The 24,065-nt window shown below is 47.7% G+C and overlaps 1 protein-coding gene and 1 long non-coding RNA gene across 2 annotated transcripts in view; one reads left to right on the top strand and one right to left on the bottom strand.

The window, feature by feature from the left end:
* Positions 1–12,855, top strand: part of LOC143927559 (uncharacterized) — a 30,046-nt gene extending 17,191 nt beyond the window's left edge. Inside the window, exon 3 of the long non-coding RNA XR_013262285.1 lies at positions 12,716–12,855. This is a non-coding gene — a long non-coding RNA (uncharacterized LOC143927559). The remainder of the gene's footprint in view (positions 1–12,715) is intronic.
* Positions 1–24,065, bottom strand: part of CELSR3 (cadherin EGF LAG seven-pass G-type receptor 3) — a 256,060-nt gene that overhangs the window by 97,005 nt on the left and 134,990 nt on the right. The window lies entirely within an intron of this gene.

Here is a 24,065-nt window from a genome sequence, read left to right as displayed (position 1 = left end):
CACAGCTCCGGGGGTCTTCCGTCTTCGGGGGTCTTCTCGCGGGACTCCTCCGCTATCTTCTTGTAGCTCTTTTACTAGCGGAGGAATCCGGCTTTCTTCGGGGGTCTTGTCCCCCTCTTCGGTTCTTCTGCCGGGCCACCGCGCCTTCTTATAGCTCTTTTACAGGCGGTGGCCCGGTCTTCTGTCGCCGCCGTCGCCTTCCGTTCTTCTTCTTCTTCTTCTTCTCCAGGAGATGTTGCCTCAACGATCTCTCCGGCCGGAATGCCAGGGACGCACTGCGCGGCCACTTATATAGGGACAAGGGGCGGTGTCACATGGCTTTATGTCACATGGGTTGGTCACATGGGTTGATGCCACATGGGGACTATGACATCGTAAAGGGGCGGAGTCACCATGTGACACCAACCCATGTGACATAAAGCCATGTGACACCGCCCCTTGTCCCTATATAAGTGGCCGCGCAGTGCGTCCCTGGCATTCCGGCCGGAGAGATCGTCGAGGCAACATCTCCTGGAGAAGAAGAAGAAGAAGAAGAAGAACGGAAGGCGGCGGGGGCGGCGGCGACAGAAGACCGGGCCACCGCCTGTAAAGGAGCTATAAGAAGGCGCGGTGGCCCGGCAGAAGAACCGAAGAGGGGGACAAGACCCCCGAAGTCGGGAGAAGAGGCCGGCGGCGAGGAAGAAAGCCGGACTCCTCCGCTAGTAAAAGAGCTACAAGAAGATAGCGGAGGAGTCCGGCGAGAAGACCCCCGAAGACGGAAGACCCCCGGAGCTGTGCAATAAAGTATTTTATCTCGTGTGTTGTGTTTTTTTTTGTACTTTTATTTTACAGGTGTACGGCTCAGGAGGGGGGGCGCTCGCTCGCCCCCCTTTCCTGGCCGGCTGGGTAGCGTGCTCGGACAAGGGTCTGTTGTGGACTTGGGGGGGACCCCCACGCCGATTTTTTTCGGCGTTGGGGTTCCCCTTTAAGTCCATTCCAGGCGGCGGGGTCAGCGACGTCTCCTTCGCGGGCCCCGCCTACCTGGAGACGCGCTCGAAATGAGCGGACTTTCCTCCGCGTGTGTGGGCGGGTCCGTTCATTTCAAAAGTAGGGCGGATAGTATGGCGGACTTAGTACGCCGTATTAGTCCGCTCAAAAAGTGGTGTGTGGTCAAGTCCGTTCATTCGAATGTATGACGGACTGTCTGTCGGATTGTATGACGGACTAAGTAGGCCATACAGTCCGCCCGTGTGTGTACGCGGCTTTACTGTACCTAACCTCATGAATTATAAGAGGTACCCCGTCCCCACCATTCCATTCCTCTTCTAGGCCCATTCTGTGTAAGCTCCATGTCATACAAGGTTAGGGAGCTGCTCCCCTCTCTCACATGACAGTGTTGGTGTGTTGAGATCTGTCACTCGTGCATCCAGGGTGAAGGAAGTGGAAGTAATTTCCTCCTCCATATGCAGAAGCACAAGGTATTTGCCAAAGAGATCCTGTAGACAAACATAAAGGGGGAAGAATGGGAATTGTGGCTTAGTGACGCTAAAGAGAGAATCAGAGAAGCAAGGGGGCTATTACGAGAACCTAACCACCATGTAAGCTCCTTGTTATACAGGGTTAAAGAGCTCCTCCCCTCTCTTGCATGACACTCTCGGGGCGTTGAGACTGACCACTCATGGGCCAAGCACTACATCACGGGAGAAAGATTTGGAGGTTATTCCACCCCGAAACATGGTATTTCCAGAAGGACTCCTGAAGACAAACAAACAGCAGCTTAATGTCGATAAGGAGAGCATCAGATGAGCAAGGGGGTCATCAAGAGAACCAATCCACTGTGTTAACTTCTTGTTACACAGGATTAAAGCTTCTCCCCTCTCTCGATTGAAAGTCTTGGGGTGTTGAGACTGACCATTCATTGCAGAAAGAGGTCAATGCTACTTCCTCCCATACCTAGAAGCATTGTATTTCCCAAAGGGCTCCTGAAACCAAATGGAAAAGGGCGACTTAGTGTCAATAAGGAGAGCATCAGAGGAGCCATAAGACTATCCAAAGAACCTAACCACTGTGTAAGCTCCTTGTTACACAGGGTTAAACAGCTTCTCCCCTCTCTTTAATGACAGCCTTGCGATGTTGTGACTGATCATTCATGGGCCGAGCACTACATCCTGGCAGAAAGAGGTGGAGGTTACTTCCTCACCCATACCTAGAAGCATGGTATTTCCCAAAGGGCTCCCGAGGACAAATGGAGAAGGGCAACTTCGATAACAAGAGCATCAGAGGAGCAAGGGGGCTATTAGGAGAACCTAACCACGGTGTAAGCTCCATGTTACACAGGTTAAAGACCTGCTCAACTCTCTTGCATGACAGTCTCAGGTTGTTGAGACTAACCATTTATGGGCTGAGCACTAAATCCTGGTAGAAAGAGGTGGCAGTTACTTCCTCACCCATACCTGAAGGCATAGTATTTCCCAAAGAGCTCCTGAAGGCAAATGGAGAGAGGCGACTTAGTGTCACCAAAAAGAGCTTCAGAGGAGCCAGGGGGCTATCAACAGAACCTAGCACATTGCCCAGAATTAGCAAAATGACTAATTCTCTTTAAATAAAACAGCACAGGCTACCAGACAAACTAGTACAAATACGACACAAGAGGAGATGAGGACCTCACTCAAATAAGTTGATGATCTAAGCCCTTGTACACACGGTCGGAGATTCCGCCAACCAAATCCGTCAGAGTACCATATTTATCGGCGTATAACACACATTTCTTGATCATACATCACGGGACACAGGAGCTTCATTACATAGTGGGTTATATAGGCACCTCTGGTGATTGGACACTGGTTGACCCAATTAAAGAGAATTCCTCCCCTATATAACCCCTCCCATTAGGGAGGCACCTCAGTTTTTTCGCCAGTGTCTGGTCGATGGTCACGTAAAACTTAGCTCTATGCGGGTCCCGGCGAGGGCCGAAGGGCTACAACAAACCGGAACCATACCTCGGGCCGATAATTGACTCCCAAGATGGTATGGTACCCGGGCCTCGTCTGCCGAAGACACGAGGTTTTGCCTGTAAGTCCTCTCCATTGGAAGACTGGACTCTGGGACAACCAGACTTGGGGTACTGTTTACTCAGGGCGCCCGTAAGTTTCTGGCAGAGTTTTTTACAAGGCCCAGGTAGGAGGATCTTTTCGTAAGAACCCCAGATACGCCTGAAGGTTGGCTAACAATACCCGCCGTGATGGGTGAAGGCTGGAATTGGTCTGAACACAGCAATTCCTGCGGCGGGGAACAGGTATGGGAAGTCATCCTATATATTTAATATATGAATGGATTTCTTCATTGTGAGTAGTTGTATGTCTTACCTGGTTTCCACCACTTGAGGGAGTAAGAGCAAGCCTGATGCATACTTACATGCCTTTCAAACAAACATGCTCAGTGAAATGCCTGGTCCTCCCAGCTACTCACGTCTCCTTGCAGTCCCTGCCACAATAAAGGTAAAAGAGGGGTCCCACGCAGATCAGGGGGTCCCATGTCACTCCCTTTGGGTTCTCCTCCCCCCCCCGGATCCCGCGGTCCTCGTGCACGCGCGCCGGGCGCGCTCCCGGCCTAATGGGGAAAGGGGGGGGGGGTGTGGTTGCCAGCTGTGCACAATCAGGTGCTCTATGCTGCAGTGCAGGTGCCAAAACGGCCGTTTTTAAAAGCCCAGAGCGTCAGGGGACTGTAAGGTGAGACACAGGAGCTGTGGGCTGTAAGCATCCGTGGGATTGGATCCAGGCGAACCTTAAGACACCTACTCAGCATCATATTGTGCAGTTAAGCTAATATTGATTTATTGTGAGACTTTAAGCACAAACAAGTGATTGCATTTTACATTAGTAACTCTGCTTTGTAGCTCAGTACTATGTCTCCTCGTAAGAGGGTTTCAGGGGCAGGTAACAAAAGCACTGGCAGGTCACCGCCTAGGTCCAGGGGTTCCAAAAGTGCATGCAGATTACCATCCCCCTCTGCAAAAGTGGAGCCTGCATCTCAAGACGAGTCAGTGCCCCTTTCAGGCTTTGCAGCCTCTCCTAATGTCGCAGCCCCGGTATATGTCACTGAGGACTCCCTTAGGGCTACATTGGAGAGTTTTGAAGGGAGGATAATGAATTTTATTTCTGCTTCCCTAAAAGATAGCAGAAAAAGGGGTAGATCCCCTCCCTCTGCTGAAATCCCTCTCTCAGACAGTTGTTCTGAAAATGAGGAGAGATCCCTATCTTTGGATAGGGATCATGAGCAGTCGGATCAGTCAGAGGATGAGGAGTTAGTCCCCTCCTCCCAGGCACTCAGAAAGCAGGTGCAGTATTACACTGAATTGGTGCGTACCACATTCAGAATGCCTGCTACTGAAGTCGCTACATCCTCTGTCTCTTCCCTGGGAGTCAGGAAAGCCCCACAGACTGCCTGTTCCTTTCCAATTCATCCTTTAATGGCTGACTTGATGTATAAGGACTGGGGACATCCCGATAAACTGTTTTCTCCTCCCAAGAGGTTTTCTATGTATTATCCCGTGGAGGAAAGTTTCACCAAGAAATGGGGGGCCCCATCTGTCGATGCGGCTATCTCTTGTGTGAATAAAAACCTAACTTGTCCTTTGGATAATGCGTAGGTATTTAAGGATCCAGCTGACAAAGGGCTGGAAACCTTGTTAAAAAACCTCCCTTTCCATGGCCGGCGCTGTGGTGCAACCTACAGTCGCAGCCGTGGGGTTGTGTCAGTTCCTTAAGGAACAGGTTAAACAGATGTTTGAACTCCTTCCCAATGAGGAAGTAGAGAAATATGCAGAAATGCCTCACATCTTATGTTTCATAATTGATGCGATTTTGGATTCTGTCCAACAAGCATCACGTTTGTCCCTCATGTTGGTACACATACGAAGGGCTCTATGGCTAAAGAATTGGGCTGCTGAGATGTCATGCAAAAAGCATTTGGCTGGGTTCCCGTTTAAAGGGGAACGGTTGTTTGGAGAGGAATTAGATAAATTCGTCTAAAATATTTCGGGAGGTAAATCTACACTCCTTCCAGTCAAGAAGAGTAAACGTCCTTCATTCAGGCGTACTCTTTCTCCCGAAGCATCAAGCTCTAAACAGTGGCGACGGCCTTCCCAGCCCCCCTCGGCTGGAAAGCCTCAGGGCCGAGCCCAGGGACAGAAAAAGACTTGGGGGCGGAAGCCTGCCAAGCAGACCTCCAAGACCTCCTTGTGAAGGGGCGCCCCCGCTCGGCCGAGTGGGGGGAAGGCTCCTGCAGTTTGCAGGCGCCTGGCGGGAGGAGATTCAGGACAGATGGGTGATCTCTTCAGTGTCTGGGCTACAGGCTAGAGTTTCAGGAGATTCCACCTTCTCGTTTTCTAAGGTCAAGGATCCCCAGGGATCCGATAAAGCAGAAACCGCTATTTCTGGCCTTAGATCAATTACTATCCCAGGGTGTGATAGTAGAAGTGAGCCCGAAAGATCAGGGTTCAGGTTTTTATTCGAATCTCTTCACCGTTCCAAAACCAAACGGAAGTGTCAGACCTATCTTGGATCTGAGAGACTTAAACCGGTTTCTACACATCCAGACCTTCCGGATGCAGTCAATACGCACTGTGCTCTCCTCCCTACAAGGAGGAGAATTCATGGCATCAATAGATATCAGAGACGCATATCTTCATGTGCCAATATTTCCCGCACACCAGAAGTTTCTGAGGTTCGCGGTAGAGCAGCGCCATTTTCAATTTGTGGCCCTGCCGTTCGGCCTAGCCACGGCCCCCCGAGTCTTCACGAAGATTCTAGACCCTCTCTTAGCAATCTTAAGAGTTCAGGGCATAGCCGTCATGGCTTACCTAGACGACTTACTTCTCGTAGAGAGAACTGCAACATGCCTAAGTCGCAGCGTCACCAAAACGCTAGAACATCTGGGCCACCTAGGTTGGATTATAAACCTAGAAAAGTCGTCTTTACAACCGACCACCAGGTTGGATTACCTGGGTCTGATTATCGACACCGCTCAAGGCAGGGTGTTCCTTCCAAAGCCAAAGGCCTTGGCCATTGGAGATCTGGTGCGCCTGATTCTGGGCAGAAGATCTTCCTCCATTCGGTTGTGCATGAGACTGTTGGGAAAAATGGTCGCCTCTTTCGAGGCCGTTCCATTCGCCCAGTTCCACTCAAGGCCCCTGCAAAGATGCATCCTTGCGATTTGGAACAGGAAGCCCCAATCCCTGGATCTTCCTATGCGTTTATCCCCTCGGGCACGCAAAAGTCTTGTCCGGTGGTTACAGACCGAAAATTTGCTGAAGGGCAAAACCTTTCTTCCCCTCTCATGGAAGATTGTCACCACGGATGCCAGCCTGACAGGCTGGGGAGCCGTGTTACAGGGAACATGCTCGCAGGGAAAATGGTCTGCGACCGAAAGTCTGCTGCCCATAAATATCTTGGAGATTCGGGCAGTTTACATGGCACTCAGAGAGTGGTCTCACAGACTGCGAGGTTTCCCGGTTCGGATTCAGTCCGACAATGCCACCGCAGTGGCTTATATCAATCACCAGGGCGGTACCAGAAGTCTGGTGGCCCAAAAGGAGGTGAATCGCATACTTGTCTGGGCAGAAGAGCATGTGCCGTGCCTCTCTGCAGTCTTCATCCCAGGAGTGGACAATTGGCAGGCGGATTATTTCAGCCGCCAGCAGTTGTGCCCAGGAGAATGGGCTCTGCACCCCGATGTGTTTCAGGACATATGTTACAAGTGGGGCACTCCAGACGTGGATCTGTTTGCGTCCAGATTCAACAGGAAACTGGACAGCTTTGTATCAAGGACAAGAGATGCACTTGCTCAGGGGTCAGATGCTCTGACAGTTCCCTGGGATCAGTACAATCTGATCTATGCCTTCCCCCGAGCCCGCTGCTATCGAGGTTCCTGGGAAGGGTCAAGAGGGAGACGAAGCCGGTCCTTCTAGTGGCCTCGGCTTGGCCCAGGCGACCATGGTTCGCAGAAATCATGAAGTTGGCAGTGGGCAGGCCATGGACCCTCCCTCTCCGGCCAGATCTGCTCTCACAGGGCCCAATTTACCATCCTGCTTTACGCAGTCTGAATTTGACGGTCTGGCTGCTGAGACCCACATTTTGAGAGGCCGTGGTCTTTCGGGGCCAGTCCTTTCCACTCTGGTCAATGCCAGAAAACCGGCCTCCAAGCGTATCTATTACAGGATCTGGAGGACATATGTTTCCTGGTGTGAACCCAGGAGATGGCATCCTAGAAGGTATGTCATTGGCAGAATCTTGGCCTTTCTCCAGTCAGGCCTTGAAATGAATTTGGCCATAAGCACCATCAAGGTGCAGATTTCGGCCCTATCGGTCTTTTTTCAAAGATCGCTTGCATCACATTCCCTAGTACGGGCCTTTATCCAGGGGGCTATGCGGATGAGACCGCCAGTCAAACCTCCGGTATGCCCTTGGGATCTGAATTTGGTTCTCTCGGCCTTAGAAGCCCAACCATTTGAACCTCTGCATCTAGCTTCCTTGACTCTCCTGACAAAGAAGCTGGTTTTCCTAGTAGCCATATCCACGGCTAGAAGGGTATCAGAATTGGCAGCTCTTTCCTGTAAAGAGCCCTATTTAATTATCCATAAGGACCGAGTGGTCATGCGTCCCAACAGGTCCTTTCTACCTAAGGTAGTTTCAGGTTTCCACCTGAATCAGGATGTAATCCTACCATCCTTTTTTCAAATCCTCAGTCCACAGAGGAAAAATCCTTACACACTTTAGATGTGGTTAGAGCAATCAGTCTTTATCTTCAAGCAACTGCTCAGATAAGGAAAACTGACTGTTTATTTATTCTGCCAGAAGGCCCTAAAAGGGGTCAGGCAGCGTCAAAGTCCACTCTCTCAAGGTGGATCAGACAGGTTATTTCTCAGGCCTATGACTTAAAGGGGAAGATTCCTCCTTTTCAGGTGAAAGCGCACTCTACTAGGGCTGTCAGTGCTTCTTGGGCAGTGCATCACCAGGCCTCCCTGGCTCAGATCTGTAGGGCTGCGACTTGGTCATCAGTCCACACATTCACCAGATTCTATCAGGTGGATGTCAGAGGGCAAGAGGATATCGCCTTCGGGCGCAGTGTACTGCAAGCTGCAGTTTAGGTCCTCAGGTCCCTGGCGGTCTAGAATTATGATCTGTGTCTCCCTCCCCTCAACCTGAGCATTGCTATGGGACATCCCACTATGTAATGAAGCTCCTGTGTCCCGTGATGTATGATCAAGAAAATAGGATTTTTATATACAGCTTACCTGTAAAATCCTTTTCTTGAGAGTACATCACGGGACACAGGGCTCCCGCCCCTCTTGGGTTTTACGTGGTTTCTTATTGCTTTGCTACAAAACTGAGGTGCCTCCCTAATGGGAGGGGTTATATAGGGGAGGAATTCTCTTTAATTGGGTCAACCAGTGTCCAATCACCAGAGGTGCCTATATAACCCACTATGTAATGAAGCTCCTGTGTCCCGTGATGTACTCTCAAGAAAAGGATTTTACAGGTAAGCTGTATATAAAAATCCTATTTTTTTTCCCCTTAAAAGCAGGGGAAACTCGTGGGTGCGTGTTATACGCCAATCCCCCGAAATTCTGAGCCTCTGGGCGGCTTTCAGCCGCCTTCGGCTCTTCAAGGCGACTTTCGGCCGCCTTCGGCTCTTCTTGGCAGCTTTCGGCCGTTCTCGGAAGCTTTCGGACGCCTTCGGCCGTTCTCGGAAGCTTTCGGCCGCCTTCGGCTCTTCTCGGCGGCCGAAAGCTTCCAAGAACGGCCGAAAGCTGCCCGAGAAGAGCCGAAGGCGGCCGGAGGCCCGCCGAGAACTACCGCACACCGCCGAGATACACATCCGGCTCTGTATCTCGGCGGCGGCATTTTTAAAAAATAAAATAGACACAGCTGCAATGGGGGACAAGACTGCAATGGGGGACAAGACTGCATAAGGCTGCAATGGGGGACAAGACTGCAATGGTGGACAAGGCTGCATAAGACTGCAATGGTGGACAAGGCTGCAATGGTGGACAAGGCTGCAGATGACACTGATGGGCATATAAATGTATGGTTTTTTTTTTCCCCCTTAAACTTCCCTCCTAAAAGTTTTTTTCCTTAAAATTCCCTCCTAAACTTGGGGTGCGTGTTATACGCCGATAAATACGGTAATTCCGATGGATTAATTCCGGAAGAGGTCCGGAAGTGATGTTGCATACACACGGTCGGACTAAGTTGTCGGAAAATCTGATTGTACATAACGTGATGATGTTTTTTCGTTACGACGGGACTACGTTCAGGCTAGTAGCCAATAGCTTTGGTCTAGGAATTTGATCTGAGTATGCGTGGCACTTTGTCCGTCGGAGTAGGCTACACATGATCGGAGTATGTCCGATAGGAGCATTTTGTCAGAAAATTTTACCGGCAAGTTGGTCCGTTGGACATTCCGACGGAAACAGTCCGATGCAGACCCCACACAGTCGGAATATCCGACAAAACGGTCCAATAGGAAACATTCCGTCGGAATCTCCGACCGTGTGTACAAGGGCTTAGAGGAGTTCAGAAAATCAGCAATATAGCCACCTAGCAGCTTCATAAACTTAACCAACAATGATTAGATGAGCTCTGAACAGTAAAAGTAAAAAAAATATTTAAACCCCTTTAAACAACTAAGTTTTTCCTTGAAACAGAACACCTTGATTTCTTAATTACACTGGTGATAAATGTCTAGTTTAAATGCAAAAAGTACTTATCAGAGCTCTCCTTTAGCCAACAAGAGATTGAGGAACCCGGATTCCCAGCATCCCCTGCAAGCCGGCAGGCCATGGTAGGCTCAGCTTGCTACAGGCAATTTCAGAGATTAGTCAGTAAGAAATTGACAAGGAATGAATGATTTTTTTTCCTTTAACCTGGAAGGTTCTGACCATTTATTTTCATGCTGAAGAGAGTCATTTCTCTGCCTCGTATCATCTGCTCAAGTGGATGTTTTAATGGCCTCCGCTAAGAGGGTCAAATGGCTCCAGACTGTTATTACAAGAGAGAAATGTCTACACTGAACATGTAAATGTTCACTTTGTCCTCTTAATAAGCTGCCCTTGTAGATTTTACAGGTTCCAACGATCCCTTCAGCTTGTCAAGGGCAATCAGACTTTAAAGATGTTTCCTGATCAGACATAAAAGTTCTGCGATTAAAAAGAACCTTTAAACAAAGTGAAGGTCCCCACCTTGCTGATAATTACCTTCTCCGGACTCTGTACATCTGCATGAGATAGCATGTCACGTAGCCCAATCCTTCCCCAAAGGAGTTTCTACCTTTGCACTTACCAAAATTTGTGAGCACTCGAACATTGCTTATATATGAGCTGGCTGGACATCCCATCCATTCCACAACCACGGTCACTAATATGAAGATGACGCCACATGGTGACCCATCACATTTCGCTACCTGCAGGACTGCGCATGTGTGACGCCGTCATATGCGTTCCAACACTGTGGCAATCTGCGCTTGCGCAGAATTTTGTGCCCACAAACCTGAGTCCATGTTCAAGCCCCCACCATCCAAGTTAGATTATAATTATGGCGAGTGAAGCGAGGCCATGCCCCGAAGCGCAACGAGCGAAGTGAGCCCGCGAGGAGCCCTGTGTTGAAACGAATATGGTGGTGTCGCGCATGCACAATCCAGGGGGTAGCAAAATGTGATGGGTAGCCGAATGTGACGTGACACAGGCAGAGAATGAACTTTAATTAGGGGTGGGGCATTCATTAAAATGGGCCTTGTTTTAAAAGAGGCCTACTGTTAATGTCATACTTTTATTAAGCATATATGAGAGAGCTGTAGTTATGGGGCTAAAGAATAATAATAATAAGGCAGTCAGTGAGCAACATGCAGTGGCAGGGCAGTCAGTAAGCAGTATGTAGTGAATGGCAGTCAGCGAGCAGTATGTAGTGATGGGCAGTCAGCGAGCAGTATGTAGTGATGGGCAGTCAGCGAGCAGTATGTAGTGATGGGCAGTCAGCGAACAGTATGTAGTGATGGGCAGTCAGCGAACAGTATGTAGTGATGGGCAGTCAGCGAACAGTATGTAGTGATGGGCAGTCAGCGAACAGTATGTAGTGATGGGCAGTCAGCGAACAGTATGTAGTGATGGGCAGTCAGCGAACAGTATGTAGTGATGGGCAGTCAGCGAACAGTATGTAGTGATGGGCAGTCAGCGAGCAGTATGTACTGAAAGGCAGTCAGCGAGCAGTATGTACTGAAAGGCAGTCAGCGAGCAGTATGTACTGAAAGGCAGTCAGCAAGCAGTATGTACTGATGGGCAGTCAGAGAGCAGCATGTAGTGATGGGCAGTCAGCGAACAGTATGTAGTGATGGGCAGTCAGCGAGCAGTATGTACTGAAAGGCAGTCAGCAAGCAGTATGTACTGATGGGCAGTCAGCGAGCAGTATGTTGTGATGGGCAGTCAGAGAGCAGCATGTAGTGATAGGGCAGTCAGCAAGCAGTATGTAGCGATGGGCAGTCAGCGAGCAGTATGTAGCGATGGGCAGTCAGCGAGCAGTATGTAGCGATGGGCAGTCAGCGAGCAGTATGTAGCGATGGGCAGTTAGTGAGCATTATGTAGTGATAGGGCAGTCAGCGAGCAGTATGTAGTGATGAGCAGTGGCAGTCAGTTAGCAGTATGTAGTGATGGGCAATCAGTGAGCAGTATTTAGTTACGGGGCAGTCAGCGAGCATTATGTAGTGATAGGGGAGTCAATGAGCAGTATGTGGTGATGGGCAGTCAGCAAGCAGTATGTAGTGATAGGGCAGTAAGTGAGCAGTATCTAGTGGCAGAACAGTCAGTGAGCAATGTGTAGTAATATGGCAGTTAGTGAGCAGTATGTAGTGGCAGGGCAGTCAGTGAGCAGAAGAGCTCACAATCTAATAGTGTGGGGCAGGTGGTACAAAAGGTTATAACTGTGGGGAATGAGCTGATGGAGGTGATAAAAGATTAGTTGGAGGCATGATAGGCTTCCCTGAATAGATGAGTTTTCAGGGATTGCCTGAAGGCAGCCAGAGTGGGAGATAGCCGAACAGATTGAGGTAGAGTTCCAGAGAATGAGAGAGGCTCTGGAGAAATCCTGGAGATGAGCATGGGAGGAGGAGACAAGGGTGCCTGAGCATAGGAGGTCTTGAGAGGAGCGGAAAGGCCGGTTTGGGTGATATTTGGAGACAAGATTGGTGATGTAACTCGGGGCAGAGTTGTGAATGGCTTTGTATGCTGTACTTAGTACTCTGAATTTAATTCACTGGGTGATGGGAAACCAGTGAAGGGATTGGAGGAGAGGGTTGGCAGACACTGAGCGGGTGGTAAGGTGGATAAGTCTGGCAGCAGCAATCATGATAGATTGAAGAGGGGATAGGCTATGGAGAGGCAGGCCAATGAGAAGGGAGTTGCAATAGTCAAGGCACGAGATAACAAGGGAGAGAAAGAGTAGCTTGGTGGTTTCATTTGTTAAAAAGGGGAGTATTTTAGGTTAGAACCTTTTGTACCACCCGACCCACCCTATTAGATTGTAAGCTCTTGTGAGCAGGGCCCTCTTAATCCTTTTGTATTTTATTATATTGTAACTGTATTGTCTCCCTTTTATATTGTAAATGATGTATCATTTACAAAGATAAATGATCCATTAAAAATGATTAATGAAACAAACTGAATTATAATCGTCTCTCCAACACACAGATATATCCATGACTCCATGACTAAGCCCCATGGGCAGGGCGAAACACGTCAGACTGAAGCGATGGAAAAAATTCAGCCATGGCTGATCAACTTATCAAGAGTTCAAATCAATTGACAGCTTAATAAATCGATTTATTGGAGGGTTTTTGGTTTGAGATTTTTATTCAATTTAATCAGTTTAGTTGCACTAAATGACTGATTGTATGATCATATTGATACCTGCGTGGTCAACGTTACGGACATATACCGTGCCTTGAAAAAGTATTCATACCCCTTGAAATTTTCCACATTTTGTCACGTTACAACCAAAAATGTAAATGTATTTTATTGGCATTTTATGTGATAGGCCAGCCATTCTCAACCAGGGTTCCTCCAGAGGTTGCTAGGGGTTCCTTGAGCTGTGGCCGATGAACCACCTTTTTGATGATGCCTACAGAGTTCAAGGTTCAGCATCACTTAACAAAGCCAGCAGCATGACACCAAATATCTTTTTAGCTGTCTTTAATGCCGGCCATACACGGTTCGAATTTCTTAAGAATTTTCTTTCGAAAATCGTATCTAAGAATTTTCGTATGAATTTCGCACCATTAGTGGGCTACAGCATTTTAAAATAAAAAATAAATAATAAAATTTGAGGAATCGGACATGTTGGAAATTTTTAGAAAAACAAACGATTTTCTAATCAATGATGGGAGAATCGTGCGAGAAACGTAATAAGAAAAGAAAATGTACGGAGATAAAAGAAAATTTATGGAGAGAAAAGAAGATTCCCAGCCAAGAAAATTATTTTCTGTAGCAACATGAGGTGAAATTGAAGGCTTGGTCGGCCGAATTTCGAAAATCAATGGTGGCATCATCGGATCACAAAAAAAACGAATTTTCTGATTTTGAAAAGAAAATTCGTTCGAAATTCGACCGTGTATGGCCTGCATAAGGGTGGCAATCTGAGTACCACTTTAAGGGGGACATTCTTCCTATTGGCCACCAGCATCAGGGGCATTGTTCCCATTGACCCCTGATAAATTGGTTTTATGAAGGGTTCTTCGAGAACTGAAAATAATTTTTGAGGTTCCACTAGGGCAGGGATATGCAATTAGCGGACCTCCAGCTGTTGCAAAACTAAAAGTCCCATGAGGCATAGCAAGACTCTGAGAGCCACAAGCATGACACCCAGAGGCAGAGGCATGATGGGACTTGTAGTTTTGCAACAGCTGGAGGTCCGCTAATTGCATATCCCCGCACTAGGGTTTAAAGGTCGAGAAAGCCTGTGATAGACCAACACAAAGTGGCACATAATTGTGAAGTGGAAGAAAAGTTATAAATGGTTTTCCAATTTTTTAACAAATAAATATTTGAAAAGCGTGGCGTGTATTTGTATTCAGCCCCCTTTATGCCCCGTACACACGGTCGGACATTCCGACCACAAAATCGTAGTTGCCGGAAAATCCGATCGTTCGTAACGTGGTGACGTTCGTTGCGTACTACGGAACTACGTAGAGGCTAGTAGCCAATAGCTTTGGTCTCGTCATTTTATCTGAGCATGCGTGGCACTTTGTCCGTCGGAATTCTCTATAAACGATCGGAAAAAGTCTGATCGGATGTTTTTGTCGGAAAATTTTAGATCCTGCTCCCAAATTTCTTCCGCCGGAATTTCCAACGGAAAAAGTCCGATAGAGCCCACACAAGATCGGATTTTCCGACAACATAATCCGATCGGACCTTTTCCGTCGGAATTTCCGACTGTGTGTACAGGGCACAACTCTGATACCCATAATGGAAATATCTGTATCTGTTTTACCTTTACAGGTAACCCGCAGAGGGTAGAAGGGCCCGCTGGGACTTGTGGTTCCTTGACATGGGGGGGGAGCACAGATGATCCTTGAATAAGTGGAGTGACCCCCGTTTTATTACAAAGGGCCTTCCTTTCCATATATAGTGTTACATTTTTCCAACGTGGCGAAGCAGCGGGCAGCTGTTATTAAACGTGACCTCTTTAGGGCATGAGATTAAATTTTTGCGGGCTCAGAGGCTCATAAAAAAAGATCCCCATAGATGAACAAATCTAATAAAATGTGACAAAACCAATAAAAGACGGAACGGACTAATTACTGCGTCTACAGTGTTGAAGCGGTGCCTAATATACATCTGGAGTATGCTACATTCATTATCCATAAAAGAGAGACAGAGATAATTAGCTCCTGTTCTTGATAAGACGGGAGGCATTTTCCGTCTGTCTTTGTCGGCTGTGGGTCTGATATAATGCAGGCAGAAGTGAACTTGGCCAGGAGATGCATTTTCTATTCTTATTAACTCCATCGCCTCCTGCAAAGATTCCCCGTTCCCAGGCCGAGCAATACTCAGATTTCAGCCTGTCTATCCATTGCCGGGTTCATCTACCCAGAGACCACAACTATGACATCAGTTCTGCACCAACTTGTTTTTGATTGGTTCAGAATTTTTAAAGCTGATGAACTCCAGGGACAATGTGTATGTAGGTGGGGCGCAGCGCGGCGGTAATAACACATTTGCAGTCCAAGTGTTATGAAAGAACTTGTATTAACCACTTGACCTTCGGAAAGGTTTGCCCCCCACTTCATGACCAGGCCATTTTTTGCGACAAAAACAGGAAGAGGATCTGGACAGCCGAGCTCAAAAAACGTTTTTTTTTTTTTTTTTTTTTTGCCTTTTATTCAAAAATTCTTGTGAACAAAAATACAAGCCACAGCAAGAACAGACAGGAGCGAAAGAGGAACTGCAGTCTGCTTACATAATTTGTAATAAAAACATCTTTGCCATTCTGAAGCTTCCCTCCAACCACTTTGCATATTATTTTATATATACCTGTGATTCTGTACTTGCCAAATATGCTGCAGAAATCTCCATCCACGGAGTCTGGCTGCAGCCATTTTAACTGTGGGCAGCTGAAGCTGCTGGCTGTTCACTTCCTGGATTTACACAGACACACAGAGGCACATCTCCAGCTCTGCAGCTCTCATTGGCGCTCTTATGACTCACCCCCCCCCCCCCTTCCTGGCAAACGCTCACGAGAGTGAGAGAGAGAGCTGTGCATGATGTCATAAGCCTAGGCCAGTGATGGCGAATCTTGGAACCCCAGCTGTTTTGGAACTACATTTCCCATGATGCTCATGCACTCTGCAGTGCAGTTGAGCATCATGGGAAATGTAGTTCCAAAACATCTGGGGTGCCAAGGTTCGCCATCACTGGCCTAGGCTAATGACCAGACAGGAAACAGGACGTGGGCTGTATAAGACCCCTTTCACGATGAGGTGCTTTTCAGGCGCTTTAGCGCAAAAAAAAAAAAAAACGCCTGAAAAGCTCACAAAAACCTATTTCCATTAAAATCAATGAATGCTTTCACACTGGGGCAGTGGACTGGCAAGGCGGTGAAAAAACGCCTGTCTCCATTGAAACTGGAGCCTGAAAAGCTCTTCAAAAGCGCTTAGTGTTTTACTGGCAGTTTAGAAGTGCCTCGGGGTGAAACGGGTCTTCGGTATTTACTGGCAGAAAAAAAAATGTTTTACGATTCAAAGTTAAAACAACAAGGGCAGAAGATTTAATAGATAGAAAGTTGAAAAAAATTACTAAAGGTCCGCTTTAACTGACAAATGCGCGGTCATGTAGCTCTGTACCCAAATTAAATTTATGCCATTTTTTTTCCCCACGAATAGAGCTTTCTTTTGGTGGCATTTGATCACCTCTGCGGTTTTTATTCTTTGCACTATAAACAAAAAAACTCCATACATTTTTTGCTAGAAAATTACTTAGAACCCCCAAACATTATACATTTTTTGTTCTAACACCCTAGAGAATAAAATGGCGGTCGTTGCAATACTTTCTGTCACACCGTATTTGCGCACTTTTTTGAATTAAAAAATAAGACAACAGTAAAGTTAGCCCATTTTTTTTTTTTATATTGTGAAAGATAATGTTACGCCGAGTAAATTGATACTCAACATGTCACGCTTTAAAATTGCGCCCGTTCGTGGAATGGTGACAAACTTTTACCCTTAAAAATCTCCACAGGCGATGTTTAAAAAATTCTACAGGTTGCATGTTTTGAGTTACAGAGGAGGTCTAGGGCTAGAATTATTGCTCTCGCTCTGCCGATTGCAGCGATACCTCAAATGTGTGGTTTAAACACCATTTTCACATGCGGGTGCTACTCACGTGTGCGTTCGCTTCTGCACGCGAGCTCGGCAGGAGAGGGCGCTTTAAAAAAAAAAATGTCTTATGTATTTTACTTTTTATTTTACACGGTTTAAAAAAAAAAAAAAAGTGTCACTTTTATTCCTATTATAAGGAATGTAAACATTGCTTGTTATAGAAAAAAAGCACAACAGGTCCTCTTAAGGCCGGGTTCACACTGCTGCGATGCGGGAACGCCGCGAATCCGCGGCGTTTTCCCGCATCGCATTACTTCCGCCGGCAGTTCACACTGCCCTATGCGGATGGCTGGGAGTGTCAATGATATGTTAATGACACCCCCAGATCCGTCCGCATATCGCAGTGCGATCTGCCGACTCCCACAGGAATCGGATCGCATGGTGTGAACCCCCATGCGATCCGATTCTGTTGCGGACCAAAAAAAGGGTCCCGTGCGAGTTTGCTGCGGGAGCGATGCGAATTCAGCCATACTATCTGTATGGCTGAACTCGCATCGCTACGGAGATCGGATGTGATTTGCGGTGCGAATCACATCCGGATCTCCCCCCGCAGCAGTGTGAACCCAGCCTTAATATGAGATATGGGGTCAAAAATATATTTACACTAAAATGCAATAAAAAAAATTGTCATTTAAAAAAAAAAAAAAAAAATGGCCCTTTAAGAGTTATGGCCGGAAGTGACGTTTTGACGTTGCTTCCACCCTGCAATGTCATGGAGACGGGTGGGGGGGGCCATCTTCCCCTCACTCATCTCCATGCCCAGCCAACAAAAGGACACGATCGCCTCCGCCACTGCCTTCGGTGATGTATCAAATAGTGTCCCCCGTCGGATAGCGTCCGCCCTGTACTGCGCTTGCGCAGTATGGAGGACAAGGAGAAGCCGAACATCTCCGAAGATAAACGGCGCCTGAGTCCAGGTTCAAGCCCCAACATCCATGTGGACATAGCGTTAGAATAAAAAATAACTAAGCGAGGCCGTGCCCAAAGAGTGGCGAGCGAAGCGAAGCCGCGCCCAAAGCGTGGCGAGCGAAGCGAGGCCGTCCCCAAAGCGTGGCGAGCGAAGCGAGGCCCGTGCCCAAAGCGTGGCGAGCAAAGCGAGGCCGTGCCCGAAGCGTGGCGAGCTAAGCGAGGCTGTGCCCGAAGAGTGGCGAGCGAAGCCGTGCCCGAAGAGTGGCGAGCGAGGCCGTGCCCGAAGAGTGGCGAGCGAAGCGAGGCCGTGCCCGAAGCGTGGCGAGCAAAGCAAACCTGCGAGGGGGCCCTGTTACTATGTGCAACCGTATGTCCACTTGAATGGTGGGGCTTCAACCTCGACTCTTCTCGCCATTCTTTTTTCGGAAATTTTCGGAGTCTCCTTCCCCTTCGTACTGCGCAAGCACTGCGCCTGCGCAGTACGGGGCGGACACTATTCGATGGCCGGACACTTTTTGACAGAACACCAGTAAGCGGCGTAGGGCACCGTAGTGCGGTGGGAGGGGGGGGGGGGGCTCTCCCGCCAACGACAAAAGTTCTCACGTGGCGAACCAGCCGCAGAGACCACTTTTATGTTGAAGCGGACCACCGGCCGAACAAGAGGATACCGGGGGTTATGGCAGCTAGCTGGTGCCATAACAAAGATACCCCCCTTCAATGTAAGGACGTATATCGGCGTGGGGGGGTGGTCCGGAAGTGGTTAATGACATCAGATAGTTTGGTACAAATATATACAATATTGAATTTCCAGGAAGAGCGAGAAGAAGCACACATGCCAAGCCAGGGGTGACAAATTCAGGTCTTAATTCGGCGGAGTATAATGGGTGAGATTACAGTAACGATCTGTACACAATCCCTCCCGTGGTTGATTAAATCCAGACCCAGAGTGTGAATGTTATCTACGATGACCCGTCAGCTCTCCAAACCCCTGGAAAGCCCTTTCCAGAGAGCGGATCAATATGTAACCGTATGAATGAATCATCGTTCTAACGACGTTCGGATGAATCAATCAAGGAACAGTAAAAGTGAGCCGATGACTGAAGGATGCAATTAAAATGATTTACAAACAGTTACTGGCATGGGGACACCATGAATATTTTAATACATACGGGTTAAGTAAGGAAGCAGATGTCAGGCCAAATAAACTAGAAAGGCCGCCGCCCCTCATCAGTAGCGCCTGCCAATAGGACTATGGTGCATTATCCTCAATATGAAACCTACACAGGCTCTTCACATACAATATGTTGTCAAAAGTATTGGGACACCTGCCTTTTACACGCACATGAACGTTAATGGCATCCCAGTCTTATGCCCCGTACACACGATCGGATTTTCCGCCAACAAATGTTGGGTGTGAGCTTGTTGTCGGAAAGTCTGGCCGTGTGTAGGCTCCATAGAACATTTGTTGGCGGGATTTCCGCCAACAAATGTTTGAGAGCAGGTTCTCAGATATTCCGAGCGTGTGTACACAATTCCAACGCACAAAAGTTCTACCCATGCTCGGAATCAAGCAGAAGAGCCGCACTTGGCTATTGAACCAAATTTTTCTCAGCTCGTCGTACGCGTTGTGCGTCACCGCGTTCTTGACGTTCGGAATTTCCGATAAGATTTGTGTGACCGTGTGTATGCAAGACAAGTTTGAGCCAACATCCTTCGGAAAAAAATCCACGGTTTTGTTGTTGGAAACTCAGATCGTGTGTACAGGCCAGGGCATTAGTCCGTAGGGTTCAGTATTGAGTTGGCTCACCCTTTGCAGCTACAACACCTTAAACTCTTCTGGGAAGGCCGTCCACAAGGTTTAGGAGTGTGTCTATGAGAAAGTTTGGCCATTCTTCCAGAAGCACATTTGTCAGGTCAGGCACTGATGTTGGACGAGAAGGCCTGGCTCACAGTCTCCGCTCTAATTTTTCCTAAAGGTGTCCTATCAGGTTGAGGTCAGTCCCAGTGAGCAATAATTAAAAAGTGAACACTTCCTATTGTGCTGACATACACTATATTGTCAAAAGTATTGGGTCACCTGCCTTTACACCGGGGGTCTCAAGCTGGCAGCCCTCCAGCTGTTGCAAAACTACAAGTCCCATCATGGCTTTGCCTGTGGAACTTATGCTTGTAACTGTCAGCCTTGCAATTCCTTTGTGGGACTTGTAGTTTTGCAGCTGGAGGGCCGCCAGTTTGAGACCCCTGCTTTACACGCTCATGAAGTTCAATGGCATCCCAGTCTTAGTCCGTAGGGTTCAATATTGAGTTGGCCCACCCTTTGCAGCTATAACAGCTTTAACCTATTCAAGGTTTAGGAGTGTGTCTATGGGAATGTTTGACCATTCTTCCAGAAGCACATTTGTGAGATCAGGTATGGAAAGTCCTGGCTCGCAGTCTCCTCTTTAATTCCTCCCAAAGATGTTGAGGTCAGGACTCTGTGCAGTCCACTCAAGTTCCTCCACCCCAAACTCGCTCATCCATGTATTTATGGACCTTGCTTTGTGCACTGGGGTGCAGTCATGTTGGAACAGGAAGGGGCCGTCCCCAAACTGTTCCCACAAAGTTGGGAGCATGAAATTCTCCAAAATGTCTTGGTATGCTGACGCCTTAAGAGTTCCCTTCACTGGAACTAAGGGGCCAAGCCCAACCCCTGAAAAACAACCCCCACACTATAATCCCACACATACACCCACCAGAGTTTTGCATTTTACATGTATTTATAACAGTAAAGTGAGTTTCTATAGTGAAATACAGGACTTAGAACTCCGTCTGACTGCTTAGATGTTGAATTTTAAAAGCAGCGAACTTCTGTCAGATTAGTTAACCTGTGAGATGAGCATGGTTGCCACTGCTTTTAAAATTCAAGATCTAAGTAGTCAGACAAGGTTCTAAGTCCTGTATTTCACTATATAAACTGACTTTACTGTTATAAATACGTGTAAAATGCAAAACTCCGCTGGGTGTAACAACATGTCCGCTTTACCCCTTCTTAGTGTTTCCTTACTGTGGATGAGTGTGGGGTGTAGCAAGATGGTGGCGACGGAACGCCACTTCCGTGGCAAACTGCGATGGGTCGACGAATATGTCGTTACACCTGTCATGTTTATTTCTATTACAAAGTATGTTTACATTCCTTGTAATAAGAATAAAAGGGATTAAAAAAAAATAAAAAATAAAGTGACAGTGCAAAAATAAAAGGTAAAATAAATAAGAAACAAAAATTAAGAGCCCCATCCCTCCATGCTCGTGAGCAGTGAATGCAATACGTAAGTCACGCACGCATATGTAAATGGCATTCAAACCACACATGTGAGGTAATCGTCGCGAACGTTAGAGTGAGAGCAATAATTCTAACACAAGACCTCCTTTGTAACTCTAAACAGGTAACCTGTAAAAATTTTAAAGCGTCACCTATGGAGATTTTTAAGTACCGAAGTGTGTCGCCATTCCACGAGCATGACATGTTAGGTATCTATTTACTCGCCATAACATCTTTTAATTCATTAAAGTGTATTTATTCCCAAAAACAATTGCGTTTTCAAGATCGCTACAGTGTAACATAAAATATTGCAACAACCGTCATTTTATTCTCTAGGGCCTCTGCTAAAATATTTTTTATATATATATATTATATATATATATATATATATATATATATATATATATAATGTTTGGGGGTTCCAAGTCATTTTATAGCAAAAAAATACTGATTTTAATTTGTAAGCAACAGATGTCAGAAAAAGGCTGGGTCAGCAAGTGGTTAATTTCTGTCTTTTATATCTGCCTAGAGTATGCTTGAAGCCGAAGGGTCTTCTTTTAGCAGCTTTAATAATCAGAATCTTAATTATTATAATATGATTATAGAACCTCTTCAGAAAGTTCATCTTTTACGTCCCTTGATTTTCGCAGCGGTCGTGGCGTTTACGACTTTAGACTGAACAGATCAGCGACGTTTAAAGGAAATGTCTTTTTTTTTTTTCCAGTGAAAACCATTAAGGCTTGCAGTTGAACAGGGAGCAGCTACTTAGCAAAATGACTGCGGCAGATTCATTACTCATTGCCTTGGATGAGGTAATTCCCCTCCTGACAGATGGAGAAGCCAGGCGCGGGTCTCTGATTGGCGGGTGCAACCGTTCTCTGTGACATCATCACAATCTGATCAATTCTAATTTAATGAATAAAGAACTCATTCGGGTGCGAAGGAGGGGCAGGGAGAAGAGAGGAGTGCAGGCAAAGTGAACACACCAGGGGGGAGGACTGGGGTGATATAAAGCAGAGAGCCTGCAGCTTGTGGAACTACAGAAATCAGCATGCCCTACCAGCAATAGATGGGGTACCAGAACTCTGCTTTAAGGTTAATGGGTATGTTGCAGCTTTGTTTGAATGAAGATACGCCGGGCAAATCAACAAAGACTAGCCTGGAAGAGCAAACAATGGACTTGGTAACCAGCTAGGAGGATTTCCATTACTGGTTCTTCTCTATAACGGACATGGGCCTTCAGAGACAGTGGGGACATGGGCCCTCAGAGACAGTGGGGACATGGGCCCTCAGAGACAGTGGGGACATGGGCCCTCAGAGACAGTGGGGACATGGGCCCTCAGAGACAGTGGGGACATGGGCCCTCAGAGACAGTGGGGACATGGGCCCTCAGAGACTCTGGGAACATGGGCCCTCAGAGACTCTGGGAACATGGGCCCTCAGAGACTCTGGGAACATGGGCCCTCAGAGACTCTGGGAACATGGGCCCTCAGAGACTCTGGGAACATGGGCCCTCAGAGACTCTGGGAACATGGGCCCTCAGAGACTCTGGGGACATGGGCCCTCAGAGACTCTGGGGACATGGGCACTCAGAGACTGTGGGGACATGGGCCCTCAGAGACTGTGGGGACATGGGCCCTCAGAGACTGTGGGGACATGGGCCCTCAGAGACTGTGGGGACATGGGCCCTCAGAGACTGTGGGGACATGGGCCCTCAGAGACAGTGGGAACATGGGTCCTCAGAGACAGTGGGAACATGGGTCCTCAGAGACAGTGGGAACATGGGCCCTCAGAGACAGTGGGGACATGGGCCCTCAGAGACTGTGGGGACATGGGCCCTCTAAGACTGTGGGGACATGGGCCCTCTAAGACTGTGGGGACATGGGCCCTCTAAGACTGTGGGGACATGGGCCCTCAGAGATAGTGGGAACATGGGCCCCCGGGGACAGTGGTAACATGAGCCCTCAGAGATAGTGGGGACATGAACCCTCAGAAAAAGCAAAAAACAAACATGTTATACTTACCTGCTCTTTTAAGTGATTTTGCACAGAGCAGTCTGAATCCCCTTCTTGTGTCCCCTGCTCCTCCCCCTTGATCAATGCCCCCAATAGCAAGCCAATTGCTATGGTGTGTGCTGGCAATCCCTGTTCTATGTGCCCATAAGTCTCAGAGTCGTGGCTCGGACCCCCCCACTCTCTCCTCATTGGCTCCCGCTGCTGTCTCAGCCAATGAGGAGAGGGAGTCCCGGGACAGCCAAGGCTCACGTGTACATCACTGGATCGAAAGAAAGCTCAGGTGAGTAATAGGGGGAGCAGCACACAGAAGGGATTTTACATTCATGCATAGAATGCAGGTAAAAAAAAAAAAAACCTTCAGCCTTTACAACCACTTAAAGTATGTTTATTAAGCAACTCTCATCATTACATACACTATATGGCCAAGTTTGTGAACACCTGATCATCATACCAATATGAACTTGTTGGGTATCTAATTCCACAATCATGGACGTTAATATGGAATTGGTTATACTTACCTGCTTTGTGGTTTTGCAGAGAGTAGCCCTGATCCTCTGCTTTTTGGGTCCCCCGCTGGCGGTTCTGGCTCCCATCCCCTGCTAAATGCCCCCAATAGCAAGCCTCTTGCTCCCGAGCCACGCTATTGTGAATGGACATTGTCCATTCACACACAAAGCGCAACTGGACCCCGCCCACCCCTCTCTCTTAATTGGCTCACTGGCTTTGACTGACAGCAGCAGGAGCCAATGGCTCCCGTTGCCGTATGATCCAATGAGGAGAGAGAGATCCAGGAGAGCTTCTGCTCTCAGGCACATCACTGGATTGAGATGGGGCTCTGGTAAGAATAAGGGGGAGCTGAACCCAGAGGGTTTTTTACCGTAATATAGAATGCATTATGGTAAAAATACCTTCTGCCTTTAGGCTAAATGCCCTTCACTCTTCTG

The sequence above is a fragment of the Lithobates pipiens genome, unplaced genomic scaffold, assembly GCF_037356315.1.
Source record: "Lithobates pipiens isolate NorthernLeopardFrog02 unplaced genomic scaffold, aLitPip1_a1.2 Scaffold_23, whole genome shotgun sequence".
Lineage (NCBI taxonomy): Eukaryota > Metazoa > Chordata > Amphibia > Anura > Ranidae > Lithobates > Lithobates pipiens.
Note: the sequence above shows the minus strand (reverse complement) of the source record. Positions and strands in the feature narration are given on the sequence as shown.